The sequence below is a fragment of the Elephas maximus genome, chromosome 23 (genome assembly GCF_024166365.1).
Source record: "Elephas maximus indicus isolate mEleMax1 chromosome 23, mEleMax1 primary haplotype, whole genome shotgun sequence".
In the NCBI taxonomy this organism is placed as follows: Eukaryota; Metazoa; Chordata; class Mammalia; order Proboscidea; family Elephantidae; genus Elephas; species Elephas maximus.
In genome coordinates this window covers 31,831,734-31,845,477 of record NC_064841.1, presented here as the reverse complement: position 1 = coordinate 31,845,477, position 13,744 = coordinate 31,831,734, and the positions used below count along the sequence as shown (strand labels likewise).

Below are 13,744 nucleotides of genomic sequence, written 5' to 3'. Positions count from 1 at the left end.
TAAAGGAAGGAAGAAAATAAAACAAACATAAAATACACACACATACATACACGTATGATAAAACAAGAAAGAAATACTCATAGTAATTATACTGTCTTCATTTCTGCAACTGGTCACTTGGTTGTAACTGGTATTTAGAACTACATTCTTCCACAACCTATTCCGTATTCCCTTTACCTTCAGCAAATACCTCAGCTGGTCATGGTTCTTCACCTAGTGAGGTGACCCAAACCTTCATTCCTGAAGGGTCTTGACCATTAGCACTCATGTCAGAATTGGGTTGCTGTAGTTTTCCATTGACTTTAACCACAGGGCATGGTTATACTAAGAGATGCCCTAAAGATCTTCTGTGTTCCAGACTTACTCTTTTTTACTTCCATTACGTAGTATCAATTCAATTGCCCTTAGTAATCACACCAGCCAACATAGTAACTCTCTTCTTCACCTGTTGATCCAGAGGCATGAAGAGCCCAAAGTGGCCAAGTGATATTCTTAACTTCCAGTTCAATGGAATCAATGTTGTGTCTCCAGGTGGGAGCATTCCTCCCTTTGGAACTAAGATCTCTAGACCCACAGAGCATAGAGTAGTGGGGACAAGAAGCAAAAATTTTGCCAGTGGGTCACCAGGAGTAATAGTGAGTGGTGCCACTCCGATTTCTGCCCCTTGGTTCCTGGATCTGTGAATCCTGGCTATGGGAGAAACAGTGCATATACTGGATGCTGTTTCGAACATGTACAGACAACTAGAGAACATTGTCCCAATCCTGCAAAGTATTGCCACATAGCTGGTGCCATCATTGTATCTTTAGAAAGGCATTCTGTTGTTCTGTCTAGCCAGCTGCTTCAGAATGATAAAGAACATAGTAGGACCAGTAAATTCCAAGCCTATTGGCATTATTTCATTTGCTGCGAAGTGAGTCCCTTGATCTGAGGCAATGCTGTGTAGAATACCATCACAGTGGGTAAGGTGTTCTGTGTGTCCAGAGATGGTAGCTTTCCAAAAGCATTGTATGCAGGAAAAACAAATCCATAATCAGAGTGTCTAACCCAGTAAGAACAAAATGCTGGTCTTTTCATGATGGAAGTGGTCCAATGTAATCAACCTGCCGCTAAATTGCTGGCTAATCGCCTTGAGGAATGGTGCCATATTAGGAACTCCGTGTTGTGTCTGTTGCTGACAGATTGTGTACTCAGCAGTGGCTGTAGTTAAGTTGGCCTTGGTGAGTGGAAGTCCATGTTGCTGAACTTGTACATACCCTCCATCCCTGCCACCATGTACACTTTGTTCATGACAGCATTGGGCAATGACACAAGTGGCTGGGGAGAGGATGATTGGTTTCCACAGAACATGTCATTCTATCCACTTGATAAAGTCCTTCTCTACCAAGGTCACCATTTGGTGAACATCCACATGAGACACAAATATGTTCACTTCTTTGGCCCATTCAGAGAGATCTAACCACATACCCCTTTCCCATACCTCCTTGTCACCAATTTTCCAATCATATTCTTTCCATCCAGCCAAACCAATGGCCACAACCCATGAATCAGGAAACAACCACACATCTGGCAATTTCTGCTTCCAAACAAAGTGAACAGTCAGGAGAACTGCTCGAAGTTCTGCCCTTTGGGAGAATTTCACTTCACCACTGTCCTTCAGGAGGGTCCCAGAAAGGGGCTGTAGTGCTGCCACTGTCCACATTTTAGTGGTGCCTGCACACTGTACAGAACCGTCTATAAACCAGGCATGAGTTTTCTCTTCCTCAGTCAACTGATCATTAGGAACTCCCCATAAAGCCATAGGTACAGACTGGGGGGGAAAGAGTAATGTGACCAGAGTGGAAACCATGGGCTTTTGAACCATTTCCTCATGCAACTTACTTGTGCCTTCAGGTTCTGCTCAAGCCTGATCTCGTATTTACCATTTCCATTTAATAATGGAGTGCTGCTGTGCAGGTTCTACTTTATGACTCTGTGGGTCAGACAGCACCCAGTTCATGACAGGCAGCTCAGGCCACATGGTGACTTGATGGCACACGGTTAGGCTTTCAGTCTCTACTAAGGCCCAGTAACAAGCCAAAACTATTTCTCTAAAGGAGAGTAGTTACCTGCAGATGGCAGGCCTTTGCTTCAAAATCCTAAGGGTCTGCACTGTGATTCACCAATAAAGCCTTGCCAATGATTCCAAACTGCATCTCTATCTGCCACTGACACTGTAAACAACATTGGATCAGCTGAATCATAAGGCCCAAGTACAGAACAGCTTGCATGACAGCTTGAGCCTGTTGCAGAACCTTCTCTTGTCCCAGGCCCCACTCAAATCTAGCAGCTTTTTTGAGTCCCTTGATAAATTTTTTTTTATCAAGGGACTCAAAAAACCGAAATGAGGAATATGTTGCCTCCAAAATCCAAAGAGGTCCATCAGGTATTATGCCTCCTTTTTAGTTGTAGGAGGGGCCAAATGCAATAACTTCTGCATTTTAGAGGGACTATCACTATACGCCCCGTACCACTGGTGTCCTAGAAATTTCACTGAGTTGGAAGAAGGCTGAATTTTCTTTGGATTAATTTCCTACCCTCTAGCACACAAATTTCTTTCAAATAAGTCTAGAATCGTTGATACTTCTTTCTTACTAAGTCCAATCAGCATGTCATCAATGTAATGGGCCAGTGTGATGTCTTGTGGCAGAGAAAGGTAATCAAGATCCCTGCAGAGTAAATTATGAAACAGGTCTGGAGAGTTGATATATCTCCGGAGTAAGACAGTGAAAGTGTACTGCTGGTCTTGCCAGGTGAAAGCATGCTGCTCCTGGTGATCTTCTGAAACTGGGATAGAGAAAAAGGCATTGGCCAGCTTAATAGCTGCATATTAAGCACCAGAAGAATTAATTTGCTCAAGCAATAAAACCACATCTGGAACAGCAGCTGCAATTACAATTACCACTTGGTTGAGCATATGATAATCCACTGCCATTCTTCAAGATCACTCTGTTGTTTGCACAGGCCAAATAGGCGAGTTGAATGGGGATGTGGTAGGAATCACCACCTACAAGTTTTTGATAGTGGCAGTAAACTTTGCAATTCCTCCAGGAATATGGTGTTGCTTTTGTTTACTATTTTCCTAGGTAGAGGCACTTCTAATGGCTTTCTCTTGGCTTTTTCTACCATAATAGCCTTTACTTCACTTGTCAGGGATCCAGTGTGGGGGACTGCCAGTTGCTGACTATGTCTACTCTATTTTGCATACTGAAACTGGGGAAGTCATTACAGTATGAGTTCAGGGACCCACTGTGAGGTGGCCCTGAGCTAAGACTTCGCTGATAAGCTGACTTCCATATGCCCCGACTGTGATTGGTGGGTCACAGTGATGTTTTTGGTCTCCTGGAATTAGTGGCAGTTCAGTGCCAATGTTCAGTAATACCCTAAACCCTGGTTATTTCCTTTTCTCCAATGAAGAGTCACTCTCATAAATGGCTGTATATCCCTTTGAAGAAGGCCAGGAAAAAGATCAACGGAATAAATTTTTGGCAGTGTAATGGTGTCCTTTCTCAAGGAACCTGGCTTCCGTTTCATTCAAGGGGTCATGAGTCTTTAAAAAATTCACTCAAGCCTGGAAATTGAGGGGCCACAACTCTCTATCCTGGCTATTCAAGTTAGAGTGCTATTCACTTGACCCAGAATTCTTCTACTTGTACAGATCAAGTAAATAGTAAATTTCTTTCTATTTCACCCCTAGGGACACCATTACTAAGCACCCAAAGCCATATGCCCATCCGAGTAAGACTATTCTGATTACTGCTTTGACTCCACTGTCCATTATGGTAACCACACCCAACTTGTCTTTGTCAATTGAGTGCCGCCATTTGGCCCCTACCACCGTTGGTTCAATAAGCCCCATTGTAATTAGGTGTCTTAATTCAGTTACAGCAGCTCCCACTGGCAAATTTGACTTACATAAAATAGCAATCATAGCAGTCTTCAAGGATGCTGGGGCTCCCTTCACAAATTTGTTCCTCACCATTGTGGTAAAACTTGTGTCCTCTGGGGACTCCATGTGTGGGTATCTGTAGGTCTAGCTTAAAAAATCCACTCTAACATGGCAATTCCCTACGACTTTGAATGCCTTCTCCTACAGCATACCAAGGCTGTAGTTGGCACTTCAACTTGATTTAGTGTAGGCCACCACATAATCCATGCTTCAGAGAACCAATTAAATAAACTATCAGATCTTTTTCTAACCCTTCAAGCTGAAACATTGAATGAAGTATCTGTACTTAGTGGGCCCATATCAATAAAGTCAGACTGATCCAACATTATGTTCCTTGCATCATTATCTCTCACCCTTAATAGCCACTCCTGCACATATTCCCCAAGTTTCTGTTTGTACATATTAGAAAAGTCAAACAGTTCTTTTGGAGTGTAATGTACCTCCTCCTGAGTCACAGTTTGTGCTACACCTTTTGGAACTTGCTGGAACTTGCGTCTAGTTATAAGTCTAGAGGCAAAAATGGGTTTGGGCTTGGGTCTTGGGAACTTTCAGAAATGTCTTGTAAGGCATTTACTTCAAGCAATGTGGGAAAGGCCCCAGGTGCCACCCCAGGCAATATCTCAGACAAAGGTGCTTCAGGCACAGCTGGGTTAATCTCATCATGTAAGGGATGAAGGGATAAGTTTTCTCGGGGAAAGTTGCTGTCATGGATTGAATTGTGTCCCCCCAAAAAATACGTGTTAACTGGGCTAGGTCATGATTCCTAGTGTTGTATGATTGTTTACCATTTTGTCATCTGATGTGATTTCCCTATGTGTTGTAAATCCTATCACTATGATGTAATAAGATGGATTAAAAAATAATAATAATAAGATGGATTAGTGGCAGTTATATTGATGAGAGCTACAAGATTAGATAGTGTCTTAAGCCAATCTCTTTTGAGATACAAAAGAGAGTCGGGGGACCTCATACCACCAAGAAAGTAGTGCCAGGAGCAGAGCACGTTCTTTCGACCTGAGGTTTCTGCACTGAGATGCTCCCAAACCAAGGGAAGACTGATGACAAGGACCTTCCTCCAGAGATGATAGAGGAGGAAGGCCTTCCCCTGGAGCTGGTACCCCGAATTCTGACTTCTATCCACTGGATTGTGAGAGAATAACCTTTCCTTTGTTAAAGCCATCCACTTGTGGTATTTCTGTTATAGCAGTACTAGATGACCAAGACAGTTGTTTATCAGACAAAGGTGGGTGGCACGATCTCTTCAGATGGGGGAATGGGGGAAGCTGGTTCTTTTGGCAGGAGTGATTCAACAAAATTTAAGTGTTCAGTGTCCCCAGCTTCCTGATCGTCTGCCCATATGTCCCCATCCAAAGTTTCAGAATCTCATTTCTTCCCAATCAATATCCTCACTTTAACTTCAGACACCATTCAGGGTTGGGAATTTAACTGGCATTGTAATTCAGCCACTCTTACGATAAGACTCTGGGTTTGTTTTTGGCAATATCAGCTCTACTACTACATTAGACTTTCTTTCAAGGCACAAGTGGCAACTGTGAGGTATTTTATGTGGCACTTTAGCTGTGACTCTGAAGCACTGTACTCATTTCTTTCTTTCATCTCTTTTTCTAGTGAAAGTCAGGCCAACCGATCAGCCTTCCCTATACTTTTCATTCTCACAAAATTGTAGAAAAATATCAAACACGCGATCACCCAGAGCTTAGCTTCTCATCAATACTTGATGTATCAATGATGATATTTTGCATATTAATATTACCATCTCCTTGCGTGGATTAGCAGTGCCCTCTTTACTACTGAAGGCAGAGTCATCAGCACCTAAGACTAGTCAGACTTGACAACCAATTTAGAAAACTCATCCTTATGATTTTGTTTCTCTAGAACAACTCTCGTTACCAACTGCCTTCAGCTGGGTTCTCTAGAGAAACAAAACTAGTGAAGCATATATAGAAAGAAAAAAAGGCAGAGACAGAAGGAGAGAGAGATTTATCTCAAAGAAATGGCTCATATGGCTGTGGAGCCTGGCAATTCCCAAAGTCCATGGGTCAGCCGTCGGCTTGAGGCTTCTCCTGACTCATGTGGTTGCAGGGGCTGATGAACTCAAACTCAGCAGGGTAGACAGTAGGCTGCTGGCTCACAGGGCTGTGGAAGCTGATGAATCCCAAAGTCGGCAGATCAGAAGACAGGCTGCTGGCTCAAGTCCCAAGAACCAGAGGTCAGATGATGATAAGTCAGAAACAGCATCCAGAGCAAGCAAGTGAGCTTTGCCAGAATGTCCATATATTTATTGGGTGCAGGCCACACTCCCAAGGAAACTCCTCTTACAACTGCTTGGCTGATCACGTCACATCACATGATGGAAGTAATTGCATTTTATCACAAAATGGAAGATAATCACATCATGTCACAAAATGCTGGATAATTACATACTAAGAATCATGGCCCAGTCAAGTTGTCACATAACCTTAACCATCACAGCCAATGTTACTCTTGCCTCAGCATTTGTTACTGCCAGATGTACATTGTTAGTGTGCAAAATAGTTGGAGAGTAAATTTTTTGCTATTGTCATAAATGCGAAATAACACTGTCTTAGTCTTAGTTTTGAGAGAGGCAAAACTAGTCAAGTGCAGATATATATATATATATTATATATTATATATTATATATATATATATATATATATATATATATATATATATATATATATATATATATATATATATGAAACCCTGGTGGATAGTGGTTAAGAGCTATGGCTGCTAACTAAAACGTCAGCAGTTCCAACCCACCAGGTGCTCCTTGGAAACTCTATGGGGCAGTTCTACTCTGTCCTTCAGAGTCGCTATGAGCTGGAATCAACTCAACAGCAACAGGTTTGGGTTTTTGGTTATATACCAAGAGAGATTTATCTCAAGGAAATGGCTCAGATTGTTTTGGAAGCTGGAAAGTTCCAAAGTCCATAGGTCAGGCATCAGCTGGAGGCTATCCTGACTTACATGGTTGCAGGGACTGATGGGCCCAGAATAGGAAGGACAGACTACAGGCTACTGGCTCACAGGGCTGTGGAACCTGATGAATCTCAAAGTTGGCAGATCAGATGACAGGCTGCTGGCTGAAGTCCCAAGGTCAGATGACAACAAGCTGGAGACAGGATTCAGAAGAAGTAAGTGAGCTTTGCCAGAACATCCATATATATATATATATATATATATATATATATATATATATATATTTATATTTATATTTATATATACTGAGTATAAGCCACACCCCAGGGGAAATTCCCCTTATAACTGATTGATCACATCAGATCACACCATGTAAGTGATTACATTATATCACAAAATGAAGAATAATTACATTAGACCATAAAGTGATAGATAATTACATAATACTGAGAATCATGGCCTAGCCAAGTTGACAGATAGCATTAACTATCAGTCAGATAATGAGATAGTCCATTAAGTGAGGAGAAGTTGTATGGTTAGATGGTAGATTTAAAACCAAGTATATCAGAAATTATATTGAAGTTAAATGGACTAAAGGCTCCAAGGCAAAGATTTTCAGACTGGATTTTTTTCAAAAAAGCTACAACAATCATATACTGTTTACAAGAAGCACTCTTAAAAGAAGGCTTAAAAAAGTCTAAAAGTTAAGGAATGGAAAAGTTATATCTTGCAAAACTAAAGAAACCTGTTATAAGTATACTAAGACAAAGTAGACTTTAATGTAAGAATCATACTACAGATAAAATACAAATTTCTTAATACTCAAAATTCTAAATTTTTTTCTAATAAAAGAAAAATTAACTGAATTAGAGGGGTAAAGCAAAATATCTTCAATCTCTTTAACATACTTCACTCAGAAACTAATAAAAACAAGCAGATAAAAAAAATCAGTAAAGATACAGAAGAACAGACATGATAAATTTGACTAAAATGACATATGTGTAACACCATGTTCGACACCCCCACAATAACCCCATGTGTTACAGAGTAGAGCTACTCAAAATTAATTATTAGCTTAACGTTAAAAAATCTTAAAAGAATAAGTTTTTGACCAATACTGAATGTGGGTCTAAAAATATCTCTTTTAGGACTATTCAGAATACCATTCTAGTCATTTCCACTCCTTCATATTGATGAGAAGAGGCCATTAGAAAAGCCTTTAATGTCTGTAGTGTACAGTTATCCCTTCCAGTTTTACACAAAATTTTATATGGAATTATACATGGGAAGTTTTTAGAGGACGATGACATAGATTCATAAAATAAATACGCTTCAGTTTGGATGACATGGTGATGGAGAGAATAAGACTAGATTTGTGGGTCCTGTGTCATTCCTACAGTTCAAAGAGCTGCTTAGCATGTATTCCAGATCTTTGATGAGGTCCAACAGACTAAAGTGTCACAAGTTCCCAGGCAATGTGTCTAAATGTGTTTCCAAAGAAAGAATGAACTCTTTGATGCACGAGAGCATTCCTCCTCATCTCCATGCAGTCCCTTTCTTAGTCTTCTCTGGTTTCTTTATTTCTTCCCTCTCCTAAAATGAAAGACTTTCCCAAGCTCAATCTTCAGTCCTGTCTTCTACACCTCATTTTTTCTGTGCCCTTGCCATGGTGAAAACTAACCATTCTTTATGGATGACTTCCCATCTTCTCTAAATTTGGCTTCTCTACGAAACTCAAGATATAGATCAGCCGTGACACTCTCCTCATCCCAAAGTCCAATTCCTGCATCCAAGTCTTAAATGATTCTGCCATTTAACTCGACATTACCATTCTAGTTTTCATTGTCATTACCTCTTCCTTCTCCAGCTTGCAACCAAAAAGTCCCACTTTCCTGTCACATAGCATATATACCAGTCTATAAACATTCTCTGCATGCTTCAATTTACACCCACGTTCTTTCCTTTCCTGAAAATGCCCTTTCCTACTGGATCTGCCTCTTAAGTTCTTACTTGTCTTTCAAAGGTAACAGCAAATTCCGTTTTATCTGAAAACTCTTCCTGCATCTATTGCCCCTTTCTTTCCCTTCTCTATTCTCATGGGTTGAATTATGTCACCCCAAAAATGTGTGTATCACTTGGGGTAGGCCATGACTCCTGGTATTGTGTGATTTTCCTATATGTTGTAAATCCTGACTCTACGATGTTAACGAGGGAAGATGGGTAGCAGTTGTGTTAGTAAGGCAGGACTCAACCTATGAGACTGGATTGTGTCTTGAGGCAATCTCTTGAGATACAAAAGAGAGAAACAAGCAGAGTGACAGGGGTACCTCATACCACCAAGAAAGCAGTGCCAGGAGCAGAGCGCATCCTTTGGACCCGGGGTCCCTGCACAGAGAATCTCCTAGTCTGGGGGAAGACTGATGAGAAGGCCAACAGAGACAGAAAGACTTCCTCTGGAGCTGATACACTGAATTTGGACTTTCAGACTACTTTACTGTGAGGAAATAAACTTCTCTTTGTTAAAGCCATCCACTTGTGGTATTTCTGTTATAGCAGCACTATATTTGAAGTTATGAAGGCAGGGACAACTTTTCATTCATCATTGTTTTCCCGTAATTCCTAGTTCACAGTTTGTACAATGTACTGTATAGAATCCTTTGGGCTTTTTATCTCTCTCTGAACTTTCACTCCTTTGGCTCATGCACATCCCTATGCCTAACTTGCCCTTCTTCCTCTGGAAAAATCCTACTTCTTCAATACCTAACTCTTTCATTAGTTCCTCTGTAAAGCCTCCCCATCACCTCATAAAGCCAGGTTAGTGGTTCTATACTTAAAATATATTAGGATATAATAGAGTGATGTATTTTCTATTTTATCAGAATATTTTAAAGCTGTTTTAAATAAATACATGGTTTATTTGGAAAAAAGTTTGTGATATTAAAGTTGAATTGTATATAAATGTTTGGTATCACCTGGAAGCATATTTCAGCCGCCTTCAACTATGTCATGAATTTTTGTGTGTATTTAATTAATTTTGACTGAAAGTACCAGCCAGGATGTGTGGGAAAAAAATATATTCCCACTAATATGTGTGCTATGGAATTAAAATTTTGAGAATAAATGTAGTTGCCACAAAAAGGTAAAGTCAAAGACGAAGTATAAGCGAACAGTGCCGGGAGCCTCAACCGATGGTTCAGCAAGGTTGCTCTGGCTCAAGGCAGCAGTGTATGTTTGAAGGAACTCGTGGGTAGGTTACACATGCCAAATCCGATCCACGTGGCTATGCCATGGAAACAGTACTGTACTAAAAATTTAGAGCATATACTTAGAGTTTTCAGGAGCTGAAATTTGACTTTATTCAAACGAAGGAAGTATTCCAACAACAATAAAAAACCCTAACTCATTGAACATTTTTGGTCCAGGCAGAAACCCAACAACTCTATGCACATGCTCAAAAGCTGACAGTGTATATTCTGTAGCAGGCTGCCAAGTTCAACCCTGAACTTGTGCCATCGTACTACAGCTTGATCTAGTCCTGGGTCACATTTCTAGAGGAGCAATGGTTTGTGAGATTTGACCAAGTCATAGTTAGAGAACCAGTAATTATTTCTTTTACTAGAAATACATTTAAAAAGATGAGTTTGAGTTGCTGTATCTCATTCTTTATCGTCTTCTTCATAAACTAATAAGCCTTGTTGAGGACACTTTAAGAGGAGGAATGCAAAGAAAGGTACCAGCTTTTGCCCTAAGAGATGTCACAGTCGAATTGGGCAGACAGAAAGTATGCATGAAACCATAAATATTGATAGGAAACACTGAAAACTGAATACGTAGTTTGTAAAACTTTCACATGGGAAAGGATTAGGCAGATCGCTAGGAAAGGAAGCAAGATGTAACCAGTACGTGTTTTTAGGCAGGAAACAGCAGCAATGTCAGCCCAAGTGTAAGTCAGGAATAATGTAGGGTTCTTTAATTCTCTGAGATAATAGGAGTTGTGAAATACACCAGTTGCAATATCAGCTCAGACAGTGTATGATCATGTTGCATAATTTGGGTTCTTAACTTTTCTGTCACTTCTACAAGTTAATTTCTAACAGGCTGAGTTTAGTTCTACTCTGTCTGCATATGGTTTTCAAAGGCTGATTTTTCAGGGTAGATCGCCAGGCCTTTCTTCCAAGGCACCTCTGGGTGGATACGAACCTCTAAACATTCTCTTAGTAGTTGAACACTTGATTACCAGCTAAAAAGTCGGCAGTTCAAATCCACCCAGAAGCTCCTCTGGAGACAAGCCTGACAATCTGCTTCCAAAAGGCCACAGCCTTAAAAACCCTAGGAAGTAGTTCTGTTCTGTAACACTTGGGGTCACCACGAGTTGGAATCATCTTGACAGCAACTTAACAAGAACGACATGGTAATCCCACGGGTAGATTTCAGTAACAGGATTTTCATAAATTAGCCAACAATTTTAGATCCTGAATTTCAATCTGGTGTCAATTCTGCATGAATAAGTAAAATTGAATTTCAATGGGCAAAAATGAAACATACTTCTTTATATATGCAAAAATAATTTTAGTCAAAAACACATGACCCAATCTGAGTAGGTAATAATACGTGAACATTTCGGAATAAGTTTGAAAATGCTGTTTTAAAGCTGAAATGACTAAGATTTTTTTTCCCCCTTTCCTAATATTTTCCTAAGATAGATCTTCAAAGCCAGATACATACCTCAGTATTCATCCAAAGTGAGTGTCTTTGATTGAAAAAATATCTTTAACAGAAGTAAAGCACACTAAGAATTATTTGGTCATACCCTTTCTGAAATTGATGTTTAATTTTTTCCATGGGTAACAGTTTGGAATAAATCTGAAATATTCATTTAATACTTTTCAACCACATTTTCTGTGGACAGTTTCATTCATTCGTAACTAAAGACCCCATAAATCATCCAGTGTATATTGAGCGCCTGCTATGTGCTTGGCTCTCAGCTCTGTTCTATGTGAGATTAGGAAGCATGCATCCCAGGACTTGGAGAAACTATAATCCAATTGGGAAGACAACTGGCACACAGAAACAAGGCAGTCTTGCCTAGAAAAAATTGTATCCAACTTTGCAGAGTGTGAAAAAGGCCTAAACCAAAAAATCAAACCCCAAAACCCCTTGTCATCGAGTCGATTCTGACTCATAGTGACCCTATAAGACAGAGTAGAACTGCCCCATAGAGTTTCCAAGGAGCACCTGGTGGATTCGAACTGCTGACCTTTTGGTTAGCAGCTGTAGCTCTTAACCACTATGCCATCAGAGTTTCCAGAAAAAGGCCTTAGGTGTGATAAAGATGAGAAAACATTCATTTTAAGGAAATCTCAGAAACTGAACAAGCAGGTAAACAGTGTTACAAAGCCCAAGAGCAGTACTGACCTCCTTCCACTGAATGTCCCAGAGCAGAAGCACAAAGCCATCAGAGTTGAAGGTGTCCCATGCCGCAGAAATTCCAGGGACACTAACCTCCATGGCATTCCGCAACACCCCATACACTCCTACTGGCCACATCTTTCCAATGTGTTCTCAGTCTTCTCTCTCCATTTTCACAAACCTGAAACTTATCCCTTCAAGGCCTACTCCAAATGCTGCCCCTGCCTTGATGATTCCTGATTGATTCAACTTTTTTTTTTTATGAACTCTTAGTCTGTACCTCTTTTATTGCAGGACTATTTTTTATTTTGTAACAGAGGTTTGTATTCTAATTCTTAGTATCTCATATTTTCTCAAGAGTATCATGGCCACAAGGACCAAACCTGGCTGTTCTTTACCTCTTTAACAGAGTCTAATAAGAGCCTTACATTCAAGAACAACTTATTGAATGAATGAACATAATATAAACTAATAAATAATATATGAAATAAACCATAAGTTTCATGTTTATAGGACCAGCTTACGTGATACTCTATAAACCAGTTGAAGTATTGCCGAGGTCTTTGAGAAGGAAGAAAAAGTTTCATGCAGATTACATGGAAGAAGACTACAATGTAGTATAGGATGTTAGTGAAAAAGGACTTTGGTCCCTGCCACAAGGTGACAAGGGCCAGGCAAGATTGTTTGCAGTGATGATGAGGGACAAGACAGACCGCATGATTAAGTCAATATAGGAAATGAAAGAGGTAGGTGATAAATGAGTAATAAAAGCTTTTAATTTGTAAGTTTTGTAAAATTTTTATTAATGTAGACAATAGCACAATATTAAGCACGGTGATTTACAAGTGAGGCTGCTCAGTGGCACTGGCATAAAGGAAAGACAATTGCTAAATTCCAACTCAAACTTGGTTGTTTCCTAGCGGTGAGGTGTTGAGCAAATTACTTAACGTCTCTGATCCTCAGTTTTCTCAACCATTAAATGGGAACAGTAATGTTGATTTCTTTTGTTTGCAGGGAGAAACCAAGAGGAAGTATAAAAAAGTGCCTACTGCAGTATCTGGCACATATTAGGCAACTGGTTAAAGGTAATTATCAATGAATGTATGCTTAATCTATGGCAGAGGTGGAAGGGAAAAAAGAAGGAAAGGAAAGGAGTAGACAAACCAACCAAACCAAACCAAACTCACTTCTATAGAGTCGATTCTGACTCATAGCGACCCCATAGGGTCCAAGGCTGCAAATCTCAGCAGAAGCAGACTGCCACATCTTTCTCCCAAAGAGCTGCTGGTGATTTCAAACCAGTAGACAGATTATTGGAGGAGGATGGCAAAACCTCAGGGTCATGGGAATCAATGGAGGGTTTCAAGAGAGATATTCCCTCTG

At 40.2% G+C, this 13,744-nt stretch overlaps 1 long non-coding RNA gene across 2 annotated transcripts in view; it reads left to right on the top strand.

The window, feature by feature from the left end:
• Positions 1-13,744, top strand: part of LOC126066508 (uncharacterized) — a 34,269-nt gene that overhangs the window by 19,643 nt on the left and 882 nt on the right. For both annotated transcript variants that reach the window (XR_007515117.1, XR_007515118.1), the window contains one exon: positions 13,376-13,446. This is a non-coding gene — a long non-coding RNA (uncharacterized LOC126066508). The remainder of the gene's footprint in view (positions 1-13,375; positions 13,447-13,744) is intronic.